This window comes from Desmodus rotundus, chromosome 2 (genome assembly GCF_022682495.2).
Source record: "Desmodus rotundus isolate HL8 chromosome 2, HLdesRot8A.1, whole genome shotgun sequence".
Lineage (NCBI taxonomy): Eukaryota > Metazoa > Chordata > Mammalia > Chiroptera > Phyllostomidae > Desmodus > Desmodus rotundus.
The window spans coordinates 18,647,142-18,669,516 of NC_071388.1; the positions used below are offsets into that span (position 1 = coordinate 18,647,142).

General features: G+C 35.8%; 1 long non-coding RNA gene across 2 annotated transcripts; it reads right to left on the minus strand.

The window, feature by feature from the left end:
• Nucleotides 1–1,352: 1,352 nt before the first annotated feature.
• Nucleotides 1,353–22,115, minus strand: LOC123479932 (uncharacterized). Of its 2 annotated transcripts, XR_006655760.2 has the most exons (4): nt 22,007–22,115; nt 3,786–4,023; nt 2,398–2,482; nt 1,353–2,291 (listed from the first exon to the last, which is right to left on the minus strand). It is a non-coding gene; the product is annotated as an uncharacterized lncRNA (long non-coding RNA). The 2 variants fall into 2 exon arrangements; XR_006655761.2 differs by lacking the exon at nt 3,786–4,023.
• Nucleotides 22,116–22,375: the final 260 nt, after the last annotated feature.

Below are 22,375 nucleotides of genomic sequence, written 5' to 3' on the forward strand. Positions count from 1 at the left end.
ATTGAGTATAACATGCCAAAATTATAATTATAGTGGAAGAAACATAAAAACAACAGCTAAGTATCAAATCAACAGTGTCCCTTTGAAAAGTACTGACCAGAGTCTGTGACTTCAACAGGGAAAAGCAGAGATGGGATAGCATTTGAGGGAAAATGAGATCATTTTTATTACCTCTGCCTCCCCAGAAGCTCCTCGTTAGAATTTCATTCAGAAGAGAATATATAAAAACCAGTAAGACTGCAATCTTACAGAAATGTTTTTAACACTACCCAATAAAATTTCTATAAGTCTAAAAAGCAATTTGTCTTATACAAAAACATGATAATATGGAAATGTTTAATGAAATCTATAGCATCAATCAATGTACCTGAGTTAGTCAGGGAGGAGGAAGAGCAGCATTCCTCCTGGCAAAAGGAATTAACAAAGATGTCTTAAATCAAATCCTGCAATCTGAGGAGATGGCTAATGTTTAAACAGGACTTTTCTCAAGAACTAAAAGCAGTAGGGTGTACCATACTATATGGTGGAATATTTAGTCCTTGTTATCTATAATCATCTTCATAATTTGTATATATCAATAGATGGTTAAACATAATCTATTCAACCAGAATACTGATAGTTTAACTGGGCTACAGTGATTTCTTAGTTTTGTCAATTTAGTACCAACTATGTAGATGGAGTGAAGTGCTCAATTGCATGCATCCCTGAAGCAGTAGGAAAGGAACAGAATGTAAGAGTAGACCCGGGCAGAGTAGGAACTGTTCTGGAGCGCAGTGGAGTATGGTAGAGCACAATACAGGCATTTACTCCGACAGAGGCAAAATCAGCCCTAATATTGGTGGAGTCTAAGGCAAGAGTACAAATGGGGCCACATATTCATTACATCTAAATATTTAAGAGTTATATTTTTCATAACCGTCAAAATGTTTTATCATTTACAACTAAATAATAAACTAAAAAAATGCTTAAATCTATGGTTTTTGCATGGCTAAATCAGCCAAATATCAGAGATAGCTAAATTTAAATATTAATGTATACAGTTGGATATTCTGTTGATTGGCTGACACTCTCTGGGTAAATGTAAAATAAACACATGTGACTCATTAATTATTTTATATGTATTGTATAAATTCACTTGGGTCTTTGTTTTAGAAAAATTGTGAATTGTGTGATTATAAGCAAGATTTTCATACAGTTTGTGTTCTAATGACATCTAAAGATATAAAGAACTAACATAATAACATTAATTATTTTCAGAGTTCATGATAATTAAATTATTTTTATCAGGAAGTATACTATACATTTAAGCAAATGGAAAGATTAAATTAAAACAAATTGTCTTTTGTTTGTGCTTCAAAAAAGTTTTTTTCTCTAAAATACTCAATATTATCTACCAAAATAATGGGCAGAATACAAATTATACTGAATGAGTATTATAATTTTAAGTCTAGGTTTCATATGCAGCTGAATTATTAAATTTAATTTTTTAAAAATTCACTTGAGTCTTACTAAATTATTTTACAAAGTTAAAACTATTCATAACTATAACACTCAGTGCTGGTCCACACAGCCACATAGAGAATAACCTTATATGTCATATAAAACTACTGCAAATATGTTTCCACACGAATACTCCCGATACTATGAATTGGGACCTGAGAAATCTTTTTGGATAAGAATTTGTTGTCACGCCATCTGAGAGAAGAATTTGGTAAGTTCCTTTGTGTTTTTCTGTTGTTGAGGTGCTTCAGATGATCACATCCTCCCCAAACTTTGAGTCAGTCTGTCCAACAGCCCTGAGTCATGGCTTCAGATAAAGCATGCAGAGGAAAATGTGTAGAGAAGCGTTTTCCTGGGGCCTAAGCAGCATGCAGATTGGATGTTCAGCTTGTAGGTTGTGTTGTGCCAGAAACAGAGGAATCCATGTGTTCTTTAACAATTTTATGTTTGTGGCTCTGTGATATATGTCCTGACAAAGTACTGGGCAAGGCCCACTGTTGCCCAGGCTGAATTCAGGGCGACACTGAAGATAGGACCTGAAGTCAGACTGCCTGCATTTGGATTAGGGTTTTACCATTCACTAGAGGGACATACCACTTTTCTTACGTGCTTCTGCAGATCCTTCCAGCCATACATTCTCCAGGGCCCTTGGCTGCCACCCCAGCCATTCCATCCTGAGCCGTTGCTTCTGCAACAGTCCATGCATGGGCTCCAAATGGCTTCAGAGGGAAGCAAATCAACTCCACCCTGAGCCGTTCCCCTGCAGTGTCTTCGGTGCCTCTGCTGTGTGTCTGTTGATTAAAGACCATAAAATGCCAGGGGATCATTTTGACAACCGTGCTTGCCCAATCCAGAAGTAAATGTCAGAAAAACATTTAACCGATGGAACGCACAAACCTGTGGATTATCCTCCCTTCGTCTCTTCTTCAATGGATAGACAGTCCTGAGAGGCATTCATTGTAAGGTCTGCCAGAAGATGACCCTGAGAGAGTTAGAATACTTGAACTTGACATGAAGGTTTGATCAACTCAGTAATGCTACCTTACTCTCTCCTTCCTGGTCTCAGTCCCTTTTCCGTAACTCCTGCTTCCTTGCTTTTGCATTCCTTAATCAAATTTGACCACATGTCCCGTTGTTTCCAATTCTGCTTTCCAGAAACCCAGTCTAAGAAAATATATGATCTTATGTAAATAAACTTCTGTGTCTCATTTTCCTGATGTGGAAATAGGTGATGATAGTATTAATCTCTTGGAATAATTGCACTGACCAAATGCATTCATACGTGAAAAATACGTAGAACATTCCCTGACACACTTTTGAAGAAAGAGGAACCTGAGACAAAATTTTATGTGTCAATTATTTTTACCTTTCCTTTTCCCAGTTCTGAATTGTTCACATAGAAGGCAATGTTTTGGGTTCCATGACTACATTTTTGTTCATCTAGGTGTGTTGAGCATAAACCTTGGACCAGTCACTGTACTATACCCCAGAGATTTAGATAAAGAACATAATTCTTCTGTAAAACAAGCTCAGAGCCTTGTGGGGAAGGCATAAAAATTTAAAACAAACAATAAATACATAGTAATAAATACTGACAGGGATATTCACTACACTGTGAAACAGGAAGCAGTTACCTGAAACAAGCAGCTTGAAAGCTCATTTTAGATGAAACTATAGCTTAGCCAAATTCTGAAGGGCTCAGTGTAGTTAACTGGGATAAATTAAGCATTGAGATCATTTTAGAGAAAAAGAAAGGAATGCACAAGCATTGACATAGAAGAGTACATTTAGATATTGTAAGCAGTTCTACAGTTTTATATTTAAATCTCAAAGTGTGAAGAAGGAAGATACCACTGAAAAGTAGCAAGGGCAACATCGTGACCAGTTGTACATAATATCTTAAGATGTTAGTCTTTATCCTGAAGGCATTCAGGAGCCATAGAAAAAGCTTGGGCAGAAATGATAGACTTACAGAAAAAAACACTCTAGGATGGTAGAATAATGGAGGAGGCATCAGAGAAGGTTGAACTCAGTAACTCATACTAAAAACATGACCTGAACCCAAGGTGTGGTAAAGAGGGTGTGGATGAGGAAGAAGGAGGGAAACAGACATACAGGTAAACAAATAAATATATGACTGAAGATAAGAAGATTGATAATTAAATATTTACAATAGGTACTATAGATAAGTTTATATGTTTGTATAAATATATATACAAATACCATATGATATTACCATATATGTATATATTTATTTATTCATATAGACATGTTTAGCGACTTACAGAGTGGTGGATTGAGAGAGATTTCCACAACATTCTCAGATCTTGGCTCAGAAGTGATGGAAGCTGGTATCAAAAACATGAGGAGGAAGCTCCTCAGAGGAGGAGTTCTTAGTGATGGAGATGAAGTGTGTATGACAAGTTCAGTTTTGAACATTTCAAATGTGAAAGGTCCGTGTGGAAATCAAAAGCAGATACCCAGTGTTCTGGAGCAGGGAAGGTGAGCAGTTGCATTGAGTTTCTGGTGGGAGATGGCAGAAAAGAAGAGAGTTTAAAAATATCAAGTGCTTTGAAGAAAATGTGTTCTTTTGAAAATCTTCTTATAAACTTTAATATTGATATATAACTAAATAGAAATACATACTAAATATTTAGTTTCTTTGACTATACATACAGGTAAGAAATTCAAGTTTGCTTTGTTTTCATTAAATTTTTCTAACATTTACCAAAGTCAGAAAAGGGAAATAATTATAAAATATCAATAAACAATGATCTGAATTACACATAGCAAAAATATAACAGTTGACAATTTCCATATATTTGGGGCACTGTAGAAAACAATATGAAATTTCCTAAAAAAAAACTAAAGATGGAACTGGCTTTCGATCCAGCAATCCCATTGCTGGGACTATACCCTAAGAATCCTGAAACACCAATTCAAAAGAACCTATGCACCTCAGTGTTCATAACAGCATTATTTAAAATAGCCAAGAGTTGGAAACACCTTAAATGCCCATCGGTAAATAAGTGCATCAAAAAACTGTGGTGCATTTACACAATGGAATACTACACAGAAGAAAGAAAGCAAAACTCCTACCCTTCACTGCAGCATGGATGGAAATGGAGAGCATTATGCTCATCAGGGGTGTCAAACTCATTTTCATTGGGGGCCACATCAGCCTCATGGTTGCCTTCAAAGGGTTGAGTGTAATTTTAGGACTGTATGACTGTAACTACTCCTTAACAGTTAAGCGAGAGCTCGGTGCTGCTGCCAGGTAGAAGCAAGGTGCTGGGCCGGATAAAAGAAGGTAGAGGGCCAGATTCGGCCCATGGGCCTTGTGTTTGCCACCTGTGTGCCAAGTGAAATAAGCCAGGTGGTGAAAGACAAATATCATATGATCTCACCTATAAATGGAACCTAATCAACAAAACAAACAAGCAAGCAAAATAGAACCAGAGACTTGGAAATAAAGAACAAATGGACAGTGACCTGAGGGGAGGGACAAAGAGGATAATGGGGGAAAGAAAGGGAAGGGGCAAGTAAGGGAACACGAATGGAGGACTCATGGGTATGGACAATGGGGGGATTGACTGTAGGAGTAGGGGGGTGCAGTAGGAGTGAACAATGGGGAAAAAGGTGGGACAACTGTAACTGAACAATAAATAAAGAATATGTTAATGTTAGATATCATATATAATAAATATATTAAAATAATTGGAGATAAATAATGTTCTGGTAGATTCTACTACATAGATCCTCCAGGAAAGGCCTCTTAGGAAGTGATATTTAGGCTGAAATCTGGGAAAGGAACCAGTTGTGAAAGGGCAAGGGAATGTCGTATAGAGAGAATAGTGTTGTACAGACTATTGAACTGAAAAATCTCTAAAAACCATACTATTCTATAAAAATCATCCCCCCACAAGTAATTGCTTAGCTATCAAATTATTTTAGTAGCGTGGCTTCTAGAAACGGAAGCATGGTGCTTGAAAATAAAATTCAGCTTCTTAGTCCCATTAAAGTATTGGATACTTGGGCAAAGACCAGCTTAGAACTGAATCCCATACTTCGGTTAATTATAAAAATGTCAGAGCTCCATAGACTGTGGCATGGAAGTCACCCATGACCTCACAGACTAACTTGTGGTATCTCTGGCTACTGAGCTGTCTCAACAGTACAGGGAAATACAAATTTAATATATTTAGGACATACAATTTTATGTCTGAGGGGATATGCCACAGATTTCATTTAATCTCTATCAAAACCAGAGCATTATTATCAAATCATAATAAAACTCTATGCCCTGTATAAATTCTGACTCATACATATGCAGTATAAAAATTAAATCTATTATAGCCACAAGTTTATGGCAGCCAAATGAACTGGCTATTTGAAAATGTGAATTTTCAGCGCTGCCATTTTCTTTGGCAGGGATGGGATTGCTTCTAAAATAAACCCCAGTGAACAGTCTTCCCCATTAATCACATGTGTAACCACCAGTTGTTGGTCCAAATTAAGGTCTATTTTCTATCAGTTTTCCATGTCCCGATCCCATAATCACCAAAATAACCAGAAATAATTAGAGAAGGATAATAGTAGGAAGATTCTCATATACAAAGACTATGAACATAACTCCAAATAGTGGTACAGTATAAGCCACACTTTTCTAACACCCACTCAATTTGGCAGCTGAGACATTAAAATGCACATAATACAATATCCAGCACATTGTGGGTTTTGTTGAACGGGCTAGTAACGTGAAAAGCACACAACAGTTTTCTAGTTTTAAGTATATTTTATTTTAAGTATATAAACGAAGAGCTTTTATTTTAAGTATATTTTATTGGTTATGCTATTACAATTGTCCCATTTTTTTCCCAGTTACTTCCCTCCACCCCACACCCCTCCTCCCTCCAGCATTCCCCTCCCACCTTAAGTCATGTCCATGGGTCTTACATATAAGTTCTTTGGCTTCTCCATTTCCTATTTAACTTCCTCCTGTCTATGTTATACCTACCATCTATGGTTCTCATTCCCTGTACCTTTCCCCCCACCCTTCCTCCACCCCTCCCCTCTATCAAGTGATTTCTCAAAAGAAACTTTACAGGAAAGACGGGGCTGGAAAGAAGTATTCAAAGTTATGAAAGACAAGGATCTACATCCAAGATTACTCTATCCAGCCAAGCTATCATTTAGAATAGAAGGGCAGACAAAGTGCTTCCTAGATAAGGTCTAGTTAAAGGAGTTCATCATCACCAAGCCCTTATTATATGAAATGTCAAAGGGATTTATCTAAGAAAAAGAAGATGATCAAAACTATGAACAGTAAAATGACAGCAAACTCACAACTAGCAACAACTGAACCTAAAAAAACAAAAACAAAAACAAACACAAACTAATCAAACAACTAAAACAGGAACGGAATCACAGAAAAGAGCTTTTAATCTAATGAACTTCATTTGAAATTCTTGGGAGCAATTCCTATAAACTTAACCAAAGATGGTCTAGTCTTTTAATGACTCAATAACCACAGACATGTTTAGAAGCAAAGTCAGTATATTTACTTAGATATTCACCATTACAAAGTTAGAGATAATGAAAATCAATTAATCTGTGTCTTAGATTTATTTTAGTGTGAGAACTAGCTGCAATATATATTATTATGTGTACTATAAAAAAAAATCTTGATCCCCAAACATATATCCATCCCCACTCACAAAACTAGTTTTGAGTTTTTATATATTTTGTTACTATTTTCTTTTGCTTAAAAATGACTTGTATGTCCTATAATAATTTTAGATCAGATTCTCATTCTCACTAATTCCCAGTTTTTTTGGAGTCCTCCTGGGTTAAGCCTTTCTTTCCAAATTCTTCCCAGCAACCTTCTCTCCTTTTCTCAACCTCCGATTTTTTTCTGGTTTTAGCTAATACATAATATCTTGTACACACCAGACACTTTTCTTTATATACCTTGACTTACATGTATGTAACCCATATTAATTCATTTAACCCTCATTTAGATTATAAAAAGCAAGTGCATTATTACTATCCCTATTTTATAGATGAGAAAATGAAGAAGTAAGGGTTACAAATTGGAAGTGGATGATAAAAAAAAAAGGTTTGAAAACATGCAAATGGCTCCTGAGGTCTGCTCTTGCCTTCAACATTCTACTAGTCTACTGTCTCTTTTGACCCTTATATTTGCATATGGTACTGCAATATTGTCTTTTATATCATGATTTCCTCTTTTATATGAGGGGTTAATAACAAAAAAATACATGTTTTAAGTCTTTGTCTTCAGAGGCAATTATGATATCTAGTACTGTATAGGTATATGAAAATATATGTTGAATAAATGAATTCATAACTGATGAATAGACACTCCTGTCAAAGATACCTAGTTCTAAGCTTTCTTTTTTAAAAAAGATTTTATTTGTTTATTTTTAGAGGGAGGGGAAGGGAGGGAAAAGAGAGGGAGAGAAACATCAATGTGTGGTTGTCACTCATGTGTCCCTTTCTGGGGACCTGGCCCACAACCCAGGCATGTGCCCTGCCTGGGAATCCAACCAGTGACCCTTTGGTTCACAGGCCTGTGTTCAATCCGCTGAGCCACACCAGCCAGGGCTAGTTCTAAGCTTTCAATAAAGAAATGAAATTTACCTACCTGATCCTACTGTCAAGATCAAGTATTGATTCTTGAAACTTTTCAAAATTTCTATCATATAGTGACTTACTAATGGTCAACATTCTATGAAAGTAATAAAATGAAACAGGAAAAAGTCCATTTGCTACATAGGCACTATTTTCTATTCCTTCAAATGTTAGAAAATAATTTTTTGAGTTATATTTTCAATCTGTCACAAACTCTAACCCTTCCCCCCTCCCCCTAAGCTCACCATCAGTCTAAGCACTGCTGAGGAGAAGTCACCCTACTTCTAGACACTACAAGCCCAATTAGTTTGTTTCTGCCATCGTCCTTTTCTCAGCAGGCTACAGCCAGCACTTGGTAGCTTTCAGCTGTGATGTAAGTTGTCTGCTTCCCAAACCAGTTGTTCTCACTCTCTTAACCACGGCTGATTTCCTTGTTTTTTTTACCATCTTTGATGCCATAAGTATAACCTGTTCAGATAAACTGAGCATGTTTTCAGCCCTCAGTTCCTTACCCTATGAGTACTTTGGAAAAAAGCAGAAACTGAACTGGAGAGGATATAATACCCTCCAGGAGAGTGTGGCCATGTAACATCAGGTTTTAGGCCAAATTAACTGACAATGGAGTGTCAATAACCGCGAAGTTTCTCTTGCAGTTTTGTAGTACAGGGTACCTCTTATTTCTCAGGACATAAATAATTCTGAAAGTGTTTTTCATGTAAAAGGGATTGAATGACTGCTTAATTTTTTTCAATTCACTTAAAAAAATTCTGGCTCTTCTGTTTCTATGAACTGCATCAAGGAGAAATGAAGTAAATGAATATGCTCTTATGTACTTGAAACTTCTGATGGTCTTCAAGCACACAGCCTTGCTTTGTAGAGCCACTCAGTGAAAGATGGGGAGGCAGGAACTGAAGCTACACAACCGAGTCAAAGAGAGTCAAATTTGTCATGGGCTTTTTGGATACGTTAAATGTTTGGTTGAGAAAAAGATTTTACAGTGAGTCCACAGTTTCCAAAACCTAGAGAGTGGGAATACAGAATGACTTCTATATAATGAAGCTTTTCTGCATTGACTTTTAGTTACTGAAATGCTACATGCCCTTGGTAAAACATTTAGGAAATGTGGAAAAACACAGGAGAGAAAAGGAAGGTAACCTATAATCTTACTACCTATTAACAGTCACTATTAACATGTTTATATATATTTTAAAATTATTTTGCGCATATATACAAATGATTAATGCCTGCAAAAATTTTTATTATCTCTTTGTTTACTTAATATGTGAACAATGTCCAAAAGAAATAAATATTCTTCTAAAACATATTTAAGTGGTTGTAAAATATTTTAGCATATAGGTTATTTATTAAAAGTAACCAAACCCCATTTTGTGTATATTTGGTTTATTTGGTCATTTCCCAATTTTTAAACCTTATTTAAAAGTAACCACCCTACTTATTGTCTCTAATGCCTCTGACATCCTGCTCCTATGCTCCAGATCTGCTATTGATTCCAGCAACAACTGTAGTAGACCGTTTTGTTTTGGTTTTAATTCACTTTGGGCTGATAGCATTTGTCCCAAAGCAGTCCTTGTTCTCTTGCTATGAAACCAAGAATGGCCAAGAATTGGCACTGATCCATGAAGTCTGTAAGAGGATGGAAAGGAGAGAGAATGCCAGCAGAGTGGTCCCCACCAAAGGGACCCTCATGGATGAATTCTTCTCTTAGTTGATCCTTGAGAGAAAAATTCCGAGAAGCATTCCACAGTCTTTTGAGGAGATCCCTAGTAGATTAAAGCCCTAGTTTTTGACCTTGACAATAGACACTTATTATACCTTTTTCTCCACCCATTAGTCTCTCCCATCCCTGATTCCTCCATCCTGGAATTACCACACTAGCACAAGTGTGTCTCTGGCTCCGCCTGGGGACATGGGGAGAGCCAGGCAGTTCTATCAATGCCCTTTCCATAATTTCTTCTGCATATTTCTAATTCTTTTCATTGGACTGATTGCTAGAGGTAAATTTCTGAGATGAAAGTCAGCAAATAAAACAAAAATTTTTGATATATATTACATGTTGATAACTTTTAACTAAACAGAAAAAATAACCATTGCCTAATTACCACATTTCTCCTAAATTAACTTCTTTATATTTTAACTTCAGAAACCTTTTTTCTCTTTTTATTCAGCAAACAGTTATTGAATTATCTTTGGGATAATCTTGATCTTGGAAAAGCCATCCAGGGAAGAGATATGTGCAGTCCAAACTCCATGACAGTGCCTCTGAATTCTATGAAATCTTTTTTCTTAACCAAGAATTTCATTGACCTTTCAGATATGAACATAACTACTCTTCTCAGAAGGAATAAAATGTCACAAAAGCTGTCAGCATTCCATTTCCAATCTTTTGGAAAATCAGTAGAATTCACCTTTGTTTAGAGACACCTATTGTTACAATTTTCCATTTGCCTATTCTTGATCATTTACTATTTAGTTTATAATCTCCCTGTAAAATGTATTCAAAGCAAGATATTTATTTGAGTAACTATGTAAGTGCTGTGCTTCCCTTGCCTACAGAAGCCTAACCATCCCCTAGATGCAGGAGTGTCCAACATTTTAGTGTCTCTGGGCCACACTGGAAGACGACTTGTATTGGACCACACATTAAATACATTACAACACATAATCACACACAAAAAAATCTCAATGTTTTAAGTAAATTTACGATTTTGGGTTGGGCCAAATTCACAGCCATCCTGGGCTGCGGGATGGACACCCTTTGCAAGAGTCAAGCAAGGTTCAATGCCATAATTTTTAATCCTCTTGCTCCCGCTCATATCCAAGGGTTCTGTGATTACATCCAGGGCCATAGTGGTAATTTGTGCCATGTATTCATGTTAGGAATATTTTGTAGCAGCTGCTACTAGATCTCAAGGTTAATGAGAACCTTTCCCTAAGAAAATGGACTTTTTTACATGAACGAATTCAGTGGTGTGTGGTCTCTGAGGCTTTTTTGAACCTGAATTTTGTTACCCTCATTTTCTCTAGTTTCTTATTTTATAAGAAATATGCGCATCTTTCTGTATTCTGTGTATAAATGCAAATGTTCTTTATCTGACACTGCTGACAGTGTGTATCTTTTTAGATAACATACCTCGACATACAACTATATTTAACTAGGTTCATGGTTTTGGGTATTTTGTTTTTAATTATAGTTAATGTTTAATATTATATTTGTTTCAGGTATATAACATAACAATTCTACACTTATATACTTTACAATGTGATAACCATTGTAAGTCTATTAACTATCTGTCACTGTACAAAGTTATTTCATTATTGACTGTATTACACTGGCATTTTTTAATGATAAGATAGCCAATACTGTCGATTGCCTAATTAATATTTTATCTTAACTATATACATTCTCTTTCCCAGAAGGATTTAAGGTATATCACAAATAAGGCATAGATATAAATGGAAATAGAAAAAGGAAATTCGAACCATGGTAAAGAGAAAGATGTAAATCTGTCACCCACAATGATTGATATGGGTGCTATGATCGGCGTGGTGTCAGTAAAGCCAAGAAGAGGGAGAGTTTCAGGAAGGAAGAAATGGCTAACTCTGTCAAATGCTGCCAGGAGGGCCAGTAAGATGAGGGAACATAGATGGATTTAGCATCCTGGGGATTGTGAGCGGCCTTGGCCAGAGTAGGTGAGATGACAAGCTGTGGGCCATGCTTGGGAGTAGAGCCACACTGATGTGGGTGGAAGAGGGAATCGTTGCTGAGAAAGAAAGAGCAAATACAGAGAACTCTTCCGAGGTTTTCTTTGAACACAGTTAAAAAGGGTGGGAATTACTGAAACATGGAACAAAGTTTATAGACACCTAGAACTCAGTTTTAACTCGGGAGATACAAAGTGTGCTCCTATGCACAGGGCTGTCATAAGGTGATTTCTGTTCGTGAACTTCCATAAACTCAAACACATACTTTAAAAAAATATTGAAGAAAATAAAAGTTATTATCTGATTCTTCTTTTAAGGAATTTAATATACACAATTTTAAAAGTAAGGCATTCTATTGAAGTTAATTGGAAGATACCCAGTAGGACATTTAGGGCACACTGGGGTAAGTGAAGGCACCACTGAGGAAGTATCTTGACCAGCAGCATACACAGGGTGGGGCGACATCCCGAAAGAAAATAGCCCTGACTTTTTTCCAACCATTCACATACTGCTCACCCACCATAATCTGTAGTTCTTCAAGGTGGAAGAAGTCATCAACCCAGTGGCTTTCTAGCTCTCAAACGTCTTGCTTAAATCCATCTTTCACTCTCTTTTCATCCATTGACCAGATAAGAAGGTGCTAGCCATCTACCACACCTGTGTTGTGGTGATTTTTCTGGGCATTCCTATGTAAAGAACCAAAGGTTTCTGTGCTTTAGAGGCTGAATTTTGGATGAAAATATCCACACTCTAGCCTGCGGTTGTCTCTCTAATGCTCTCCTCTCACGGTCTGGGCTTGAGATGTGCACACAGCAATGGGACACTCCTGCCCTGGTGCAGTCAGCATGACCTTACTTCAGATGACATTCAAATATGTATAAATAGATATTTTTACCCCTGAGTAATTTCCTCATTTGTCTAAGGATATATGACTCCTCTACCAAACTTTGCATTCTCAGCATACTCATTATGATTTCTATCATGGACATGCAATAAAAGAGAGAAAAAAATCCTTATATAAACTATCTTTCATTCCAAGATTGTAATCTTCTTCTTGGCAAGTGCCACATGCTATTTATCTCTGTCTTTTCTGAACTCACACATAGTAACATGCAAAATATTTTAGTTGAAGAAATAAAAAGAATTAATAAAAAACTATTTGAAGCGCTTTTACGTTTTTATAAAATAATAATTTTCTTATCTTGGTTATGGGTCCAATATCATCATGTTGTTTAATTTGTTAAATAGATTTAGCCATTCATTTAATTCCTCCCTAGGTTCTCCCCAAATCTTTTACTCCTTATTTTGTCCTTTCCAATACAAATTACTTGAAAAATTTTTTTTGCCTTTTCTGTCACTGTTATCTGCTCACTTTGAATTTTTGAAAACCTATTTTTATAATTTTTATTGAACTTATTGGAGTGACATTGATTAATAATATTAGGTAGGTCTCAGGGGTACGATTCTACAATACACCATCTGTATATTGTATTGTGTGCTCACCACCCCAAGTGAAGTCTCCCCCCATCACCATTTGTCCTCCCTATGCCCCCTACTACCTCTCTCTGCCCCCTTTCTCTCTGCTTGTCAGTGTCTATGAATTGTTTTGTTTTGTTTCTTTTTTTAATTTTTTGCTTAATCCCTTCACCTTTTCACCCAGGCCTTCAACCCTTCTCTTCTCTGACAGCTCTCAGTCTATTCTCTATCTATGAATCTGTTTCTATTTTATTAGCTTATTTTGCTCATTAGATTCCACATGTAAGTGAAATTATATGGTACTTATCTTTCTCTGGCTGGTTTATTTCACTTAACATAATACTCCCCAGGTCCATCTTTGATAATTTTATTTTCATAAAATTGCTCACTGTGAAAAGTGACATTTATACACTTTAATGACTCTTCTATGATAGACTTACAATCTCTCTATTATATTGCTATATTCTTTGTAAGGAAATTTTTGTACAAATGTGCCAATATGATCTGACGTGCCTTTTGAATTAATCAGGACTATCTGAAGGTCCCATCTCAGGGCCAGAGTTAAGATGTTATTAAAATAACTGACAACTAGTAGAATGGCACTAGGAACTGGCATAAGTAAGAAAGAACATTCCATAATTATTTATAAAATCAATGCCTTTATACATCCAGAATAATGGTGTAGTAATAGGATTATTTAGGAAGAATAATTGGATTAAAGTTAACATGGTAAGAGCACCTGAAACAATAATATTTGAAATATAAATCATGTAATCACTGAAGTGAGGAAGGTTGATAAGCTTTTTCTTAGCCAATTTAAAGCAATTTTAAATAAAGATATGGGTTGAGAGGCACATACCAACATAAGAATACGGATGATGGAATAGTTTGGAAAGAATGAGATCTCCTACATGGTCTTCTGTGGTAAAGGCTATGATAACATTCCCCAGGGCAGACATCCGATCTGATACTTGGTCATAAGGAAAACTTAGATGGGCCTCTAATAGTAGAAGGAAACCTGGAAGAAATAATTACAAATTGATGAAATTGAATTCCTCTCCTTAAAGGAAGGAAATATAAATGTTGGAATGATTACAGAAATAAACTTGAGAAAGCTAATTGTATCAAGCTTGAAAACTAGAACAATAATAAATCCTTGGGCTTCTTTTAGAAACTGGAGTTCAAGGAAGTTAGCTATCAAAAAGAATGTAGCTCTGCCCACTCCAACAAATTATACCAAGATATTTGAAAGCCAAGAAAGGAAATAAGCCGATATGACTAAACCCAGAACTTTGGATGAAGTTGAAGGACAAATGAGAATATTGCAAAAAAGGAATAGTAGAATCAAAGCAAATTAATTACCTAATAATCAGATCTAAAATATTTAGAGGAAATTCTTTTTTTTTGGTCAGAGAGAGAGAAACGTTACAACTAATGTGACATAAAAAATTTCCTCATTCATTCATTCCATAGATATTTATTGAAAGTTTACCATGTGGAAGGTATTGTTTTAGGCACTGGATGATCACCAGTAAACAAAACAAATAACTTTTCCTTCTTGTAAACTTCCATTCTTAAAATATTATAAATATATCATAAAATTTCATTAAAACATCTTCTAATATATTTCCTGATGTTGTATTTAGTTCAATTCTCTACATATTTCACATGGGTATTTTTTTAATGATGATTTATGCTATTCCAAAACAATAACCCTGGAGACAAAAATCCTTTATACATTTTATTCACTCAAGAAGAACTAGTACATTTTAGAATAATAAGCAATTTTAAGGATTGAAATGCAACTTTTATCGCTGTTGTTATTATGTATTCACTTCCCCAGATACTCATGATATAATGGACACTACATTTTTTTCTTCGCAATGTCTGCTTCTCTTTTTTCCAAGAGAATCCTGATTATATTCGGGTAACTACTCCGCTCTTCCTCCAGGAAGGGTATTATGATCCAAGGGGTAGTCCCCTTCCTTTTGCCACTGATCTGTTCAGGAGTGGAATGGACGTGTGCCCCAATTTTGCTTTATGAGGTATTTATTCATAGAGGTGCCAAATTGTTCTTTTTTGATATTAAAATGAAACTATTGGCTATGATGTGGTTGTCATAATTTAAACAAATCAATACATAAAAGGGAAAATAGAACTTCTGAAAAATGTAACGGTATATTTTAAAAACCTTACTCTTATGAGTCTTCTGATGTTTCTTTTTTTCTCATCTATTATTTAGTTAACTTTTAAAAAAATTGCAGCTAGTATGAGAAGGTCATAATTGTTCAGTGGTACTGCATTCCTAGGTGATTTAAAATTGATTGATGTTCTATTTGACAGTCCTTTTTAACTTATTTTACTCACACTTCCCAAATAGTTCCCAGGAGACCTATGACTCAAACCCTGGTCCCTCTTAAGTTTCAGACTTACAGCCTCAACTGTTTCTCTGAGTATAAAAGGCATGTCTTGCACATACAGTAAACCTAAAATGCTTCTAACTGAGCCTGTTACCTCCTTTCCCTCAGTCTGGCCCACTGCCTTTGTTTCCCACCATGGTTTAAACAGTACCACTATCCTTTAGGTTAATCAGTCAGAAACTACTCCCTCAATTTCTTCTCTCTCATTTATTTGGGAAAACAAAATGGCTCTTATTACCTTCTATTTCTAAATGTAAATTATTTCTCCAATTAATCCACTCATTTCCCCTTGGTAGCCAATGCCTGATTCAGGAATTTATCTACTCTTCCCTGGAATTCACAGCAGTGATCTAACCTATTTCTTTCCATCCTCTCTCTTCCTCCTGCTATCATCAGTTATTTTGTTACCAGGGATGTGTGTGTGTGTTTGTGTGTGTGTTTATGTACCAAAAGCTTGGCAGAACATCAAGGTCTTTCATGATCTGACCCTTATAATTTTTTCCAGACATGACCAGCTTCATTCCTCTTTGTGAAACTTGTATTATAGTCAACCCAGGACACTCGTCAGTTCTAGAACATATTTTTCTTCTATTCCTCCATTCACAGTATTTTCTGAAATGCCATTGCCTTTGGTCTTTACCTGTGGAAACACTATTACCAAAATCCCAGCCCAAACTTCAACTCCACGTAGAAATATCTTTTTCCAAGGACAATAATTCTTTCCCTCCTTGACATTGCCATCAGGTTCTGTTTGGGCTTCGTCAGGCACTTACCTGCTTCTCTGCAACTCATACAACTATAACTCATATGAATATAACTCATCAATGGATTACTATCAGGCAAAAAATCAGCTTGTTTCTGGAGCCATCATGTTCAAGAGCCAGATAATAATACTTGATCCATAGGCCACATTACTGTAATAGTAACTTTAATCTCATCTTGCCAGTGCCTTTTATTAAGGTGACCAATAAATCAAAAAAGGCACAAAACTAAAGCTAAAGGCATGAAAACAGTAAAAGCATAGAGAACACAATGAGAAGACAATTTTGGAGAGCTAAGGATCTAATAGGGTTTAAACTGGACTTCTTTTAAATTTGTAAAGTGACTGGACTCCTGGGAAATATTCTCTACACAGTCTATGCCTTGGCATGGGCCTACATCTGAGAGTTTGATGGTCTTAGTTAGGCCGAGCTTTTTCTATTCACCTTTTTAATAGTTGTGACCCTCTAAATATTTGGCATGACTTAAAAGAAGACAAAAGAAAGGTCTGACTCAAGAAACTTAGATCTTCATTAGATCTAAGATTGGCGTGATCTCAGATAGGTCACACCATGAGACTTATTATATACTTCCTTGTTTGTGCATTTTTCTCCCACTTCTTTAACCCAACAAGAATGAAATCTCCATGAACTAAAGGACCTTATCCAGCTACTGAGTACATATTCCCAGCACCTAAGACAAAGCCAACTCCATGGTGAATCCCATGACTAAGAATTTGTTGACTTATTTAATGAATTACAACATCCAAGTCCAAGCATGCTTTGGGGAAAGTAATTTTTAAAAATATCTTATAAATCCTGTTTGCTTACTAATGACCAAAACCTATAATCCCCTCACATCATCTCCCTCCTAGTGAGATGCGGCTCTGTAATTGAATTCTGGCTGATGAAAAGTCACGTGGGTCATTTGGGGGACAAAATTTGTCAAGGAGAAAAACCTCTTTCATTTTCACTTTCCCTCCTGCTGGATTGGAGGGTAAAAGAGCAGAGGCTCTTAGCCCTTGGGGGCCTGTGGACAGAATTCAGGGGGTTTGTAAACTTGGATGAAAAGAAGATACACTTTTTAACTAGCCTCTAGCTGTGAGTTAGCATTTCTTTTGCTCATGATGGCAGTCAAAAAAATCCCACTAGTATTATTAAAATACTTGTGATTTGGTTGCCAGTTGAAATCAGATATTTCATATCATATTTCTGTTGCTATAGATATTTCAAAATATTGTTTACCCTCATCACTACTTCAAAATTTTGGTGGTTATTGAATCTAGGCTGCTAGATTTAGTCATTTAATGCTAATTAAAAAACACATATAGGGTGGGCAAAAGTAGGTTTACAGTTGTTAATATGAAATAATACAATAATTAATAAATAATAACACAAAATCAACCAATACAAAAATAAACGTAACTTTTGCCCACCCCTGTATTTACTCCTGATTTACAGTCATAAATTCATTTTATACACATTGTGATAAATTTATGTCAATATACATTAATCTATAATATACAGTAATTGCTTTCCTTTATAATCCTATGGGTTTTATGTATTTAAAAATGTTTTACTTAAAAAGGGCCTTTAGACATGTGGACAAAGCCAAGGTGGGTAGGATCGAGGGTGGGAGGTGGGGATGGCTGGGGTGGCTGGGAGTGGTCAGGGGAAAATGGAGACACCTGTACTTGAACAACAATAAAAAAGAAAGAAAGAAAGAAAAATGGCCTTCAGGCTTTACCAGAATGAAAGATGGGTCCATGGAACAAAAGTAAAGAAAAAGAAGAAGAGGAGGAGGAACCGTGAGTCTGCACTGGCAGAGTCGTGAGGTGAAAAGAGGAGAGGCGCGTGGGGGTCTGAATTACCACAGGAGCTGTAGCTGAAAAGTAACCCCTTCCTTAAACTATTAAGGATGTGAAAAGTAAATCTCTATTTTCTGTTCCTTTGTTTGTGTCGGCAGTGTAGTTGTGGACACAGACTATCCTACCCAAACTAATATTACAGTATTTTCTTTAGTTATCAATTCCTGTGCAATAAAACACCATACAACAAAAAGAATCAGGAAATAACAAAGATGTCTAAAGAGCTATAAGAAATAAAAAGAATAAAAAAGGGAAAACACTCATGTAAGTATTCTAGCTCTTCAGGGCTATTTGAGTTGGCCTTGATTTACTATGATTCCATTTGTATAATAAGCTTCCTCGTAATTAATGACAGTTTTCCTCAGATCAGGCCTCTGAAGACTTTGCTTGCTAATTCTCATTCATAGTTAACATGAGGGATTTTTTTTTGTTATAACAGAGAAAGAATGGTTCTCTTTACTTCATGATTGAAACCACTTCACTGCTTGGTGACACGCATCCCAATTTCAGTTTTAGTACTGTTTGCTGCTATCAGAACTGCAGAAATAATGGGGTACTGTCCATAGAGTCAAAATTGTACATCCTTTTCTTCTGCACCATTAAGCCCGCGAAAGCATTTTTAGCTCTCACTTTGTATTGAATGTTTTAAATTGGCCACAGTTTCCAAGAAAACAGATGTGATTCATTTTGGACAAGACTTAAACATATAAATTTCACATGAGTTTAGAGGCCACTAAAGTCATGGAAGAAGCATCTCATAATTTATAAACACAACCCATTCTGGGCAAGTGACCAGTTAAGGTGATAAGGGCAAGAGAAATATCTGAGAGCACTTAAGGTGAACTATTTTTGAACAAACTGTAAACGAAATTCACGATTATTTCACATTGTTATAAAATTGCTGTTTAAAATTTAAAACAGCAAAATCTGATTTGTTATTATATTCTCTCCCTCTGCAGCCTCCTCTGCAGGCGCCACCCTATGTGTTTGAACAAAGTCCAAAAATCAATCACATTCCAGGCATTTCTTTTGGCTTTGTGTGTTGTTCTTCTTTCTCCACCCATCTGCCAAGCCTGCTTTACCCTACAAGAGTCAAACTTGTACTGTTTACAAATTAGAAGGCTGTTTAAGAACTTAATAATTAGCAATCCTTAATAATTTTAATATCAAAACAGGCTTCATTATGTATGGGCATGTGAAACTATTTGAGACTAAATATATTGTGTGCATGTGTGTCCTTGCTTTTTTTTTTTTTTAAAAGAACAACTTTATAAGTAAGCAATGTATTTTTACAAATATTATTGTTATAAAATTCCCTAAGTTGTATATTCAAAAAAATAATTGGCTTTCTTCAAAAATAATGGAAATGTGTATTTTAGATTTTTGATGAGGAATTAATACTTTTATTTCTTAGCTGCATTGGGGTATGTTAGTGGGTTAATTAGAAAACTTTTGTTGTGAGAGAAATTACTTGTAAATGGATTATTTCCCCCAGATATTTAGATAGTAAAATCATATATAAGTGTTAGGGAGACATTAAGTCTGTCATTTTGTTAATATTTTTGAGTCCAACAGTGCACTTATGAGTGCCAGGGTGCGACCCATGATAGTAGGAATTCTGTCACAACAATCATCTATATTGTGGAAAGCTGTATCCTCAGGGTGAAAATGTTCCTGTCAGGTTAGTCTGACGATTTAGACACCATTTGTTTTTGTGGAAGTTTTTCTTGATTCTGAGTTTTTCCTGTCATGGGACAACATACACGTGGGACCTAGTTGAGGAGTTAACTACCATCATTGTACTGGGACTCCAGTGGTCCTGTGGCTTGGGCCCCAAGACTGAGTCTTCAGTGTAAGCAAGGTAATTGCCATTCCTTTGTGTTATTAAAGCAAAATAAAGATCGGATGGGGCAATAAAATGAGAAATAGGACATAGTAGGGTGTTTCCAAGATTAAAGTCTCAATTAACATGAAGAAAATTTAAAACTGAAACACTGAAGAATTTCTTAATATTTTTAGAGCTAGATTTGTCACTTAGAATTATTTGGCTATTGTAGCTGCTACATATTTCAAAAACCTTCTTTATCAAGAATGTGGTTAGTCCACAGATTCATATGAACGCTATGTACATGCTGAGAAAGAATGAAAAGTCATTCATTATGATTTGAAAACTTCTGAAGTAAGGTTTATCCTTCCCCATTCATGCCTTTGCTGTAGTTCATTGCCAGAAACAAAAGCAAACATTTCAACAAACTGAAAGTTCATTACTCCAGGATGGCACCAAATGGCATGGATTTAAATGTGAATGAAAGGACAATCTAAGGTAATGGATTTAGGTCCAGACTACCATGTTAAAAATATTGGTTCTATTTCTCTTGCAGTGTTGGTAGGAATGTAGATTGGTACAGCCACTATGAAAAGCAGTATGGAGATACCTCAAAAAATTAAAAATGGATCTGCCTTTTGACTCAGCAATCCCACTTCTGGGAATATATCCAAAGGCACCCAAAACACTAATTTGAAAGAACAAAAGCACCCCATGCTCCTTGCAGCATTATTTACAATCACCAAGATATGGAAGCAGCCCGTCAGTAGATGAGTGGATAAAACAACTATAGGACATTTATACAATGGCATGCTACTCAGCCATAAAAAAGAAAATTTTACCTTTTGTAGCAGTATAGATGGACCTGCAGAATATTAGGCTAAGTGAAATAAGCCAGTCATAGAAAGACAAATAGCATATGATTTCACTAATCTATGGCATGTAATGAACAAACCGAACTAACAGGCAAAATAGAGTCAGACTCATAGATAGAGACCAGGCTGACAGCAAAGGCAGAGAGGGTAGAAGGTGGAGGGATTGAACAAAAAAGAAAAAGGACTCATGGACATGGACAACGGTATGGTGATTGTTGGGGGGTGTGCAACATAAGGAACTAAATAGTAATGAAAATATATAATAAAATAATAAAAATGTTGGCTTTAAAATATTTAAATGGTCTACATAAATAAATATGTAAATAAAATTAGCTTCACATAAAGATCCTATTGTATGACATGAAAATGGCTGGAAAACTTGTTCTGTTGATTTGAGAAAAATCGTGTTAAAGTCTCTAATTAATGATTTTTGATTTATTACTTTCTCCTTCTATTTCGTCAGTGTAACTTGTTTTACTACAAAAAAAATCTCTTCCCTTAGAATCTTTGGACCTTACATATTATTGTATCTCAGGTTTGATAGTTTGCCTTGTCTGTTGATTCTCATCCTTTTATTTTCAGTATTTTTATTGTATTCATCTCCCTTGTTTCTTTGCTATCATCTGGGTAACTTGGAAATTATGTATCTTATTTCATTGTTCACATTTTCCCTTTGTTTATAGTACACTACAGTCTTATACCAAAATCTAAAGTTCATCACTAACCGTAACCTCTTCCAAAATAAGGCAAGAATTTTATCGTGCTTTCATCTGCCTCCTATTACGCCCCACCCTTGCCTACACCTATGTTCAGATACTTTGGCTTTTTAGTTCCAGTTTAGTTAGTTAGTCAGTGTTAGATATCAACATTTAGTTAGTACTAAATATGTTGTACTTGTTTCTTTGCTTACCATTTTTCTTCGTATTCCAAGTCACCTCCTTTCCTAAATAGTTTCATTGCTTATTTTGGTTTTCTCTAGAAGTGGTTTTCGAGCGGCCTCCCAGTACTTTTCCCTCTGACATTCCTTTATCCTCTGATTCTAAACGTGGCCTGTCCAGGAGCCATTCCTATGTCTAATAATAGCCAACATTCTTAGGACTAAAAATATTTTTTCTGATTAAACCCAATGTCAAAACACACGAGTGTGCCTTAAGATTAGCTGGACGGGTTCAAATGTATGTAGCGTTTACAGAAGAGTCTTCCTAAAAGCTTGTTGGCTGTGTGAGCTAGAAGCCAGGACCCTGGGCCAAAAGGACGAAAAACCTCATTCCAGCGCTTA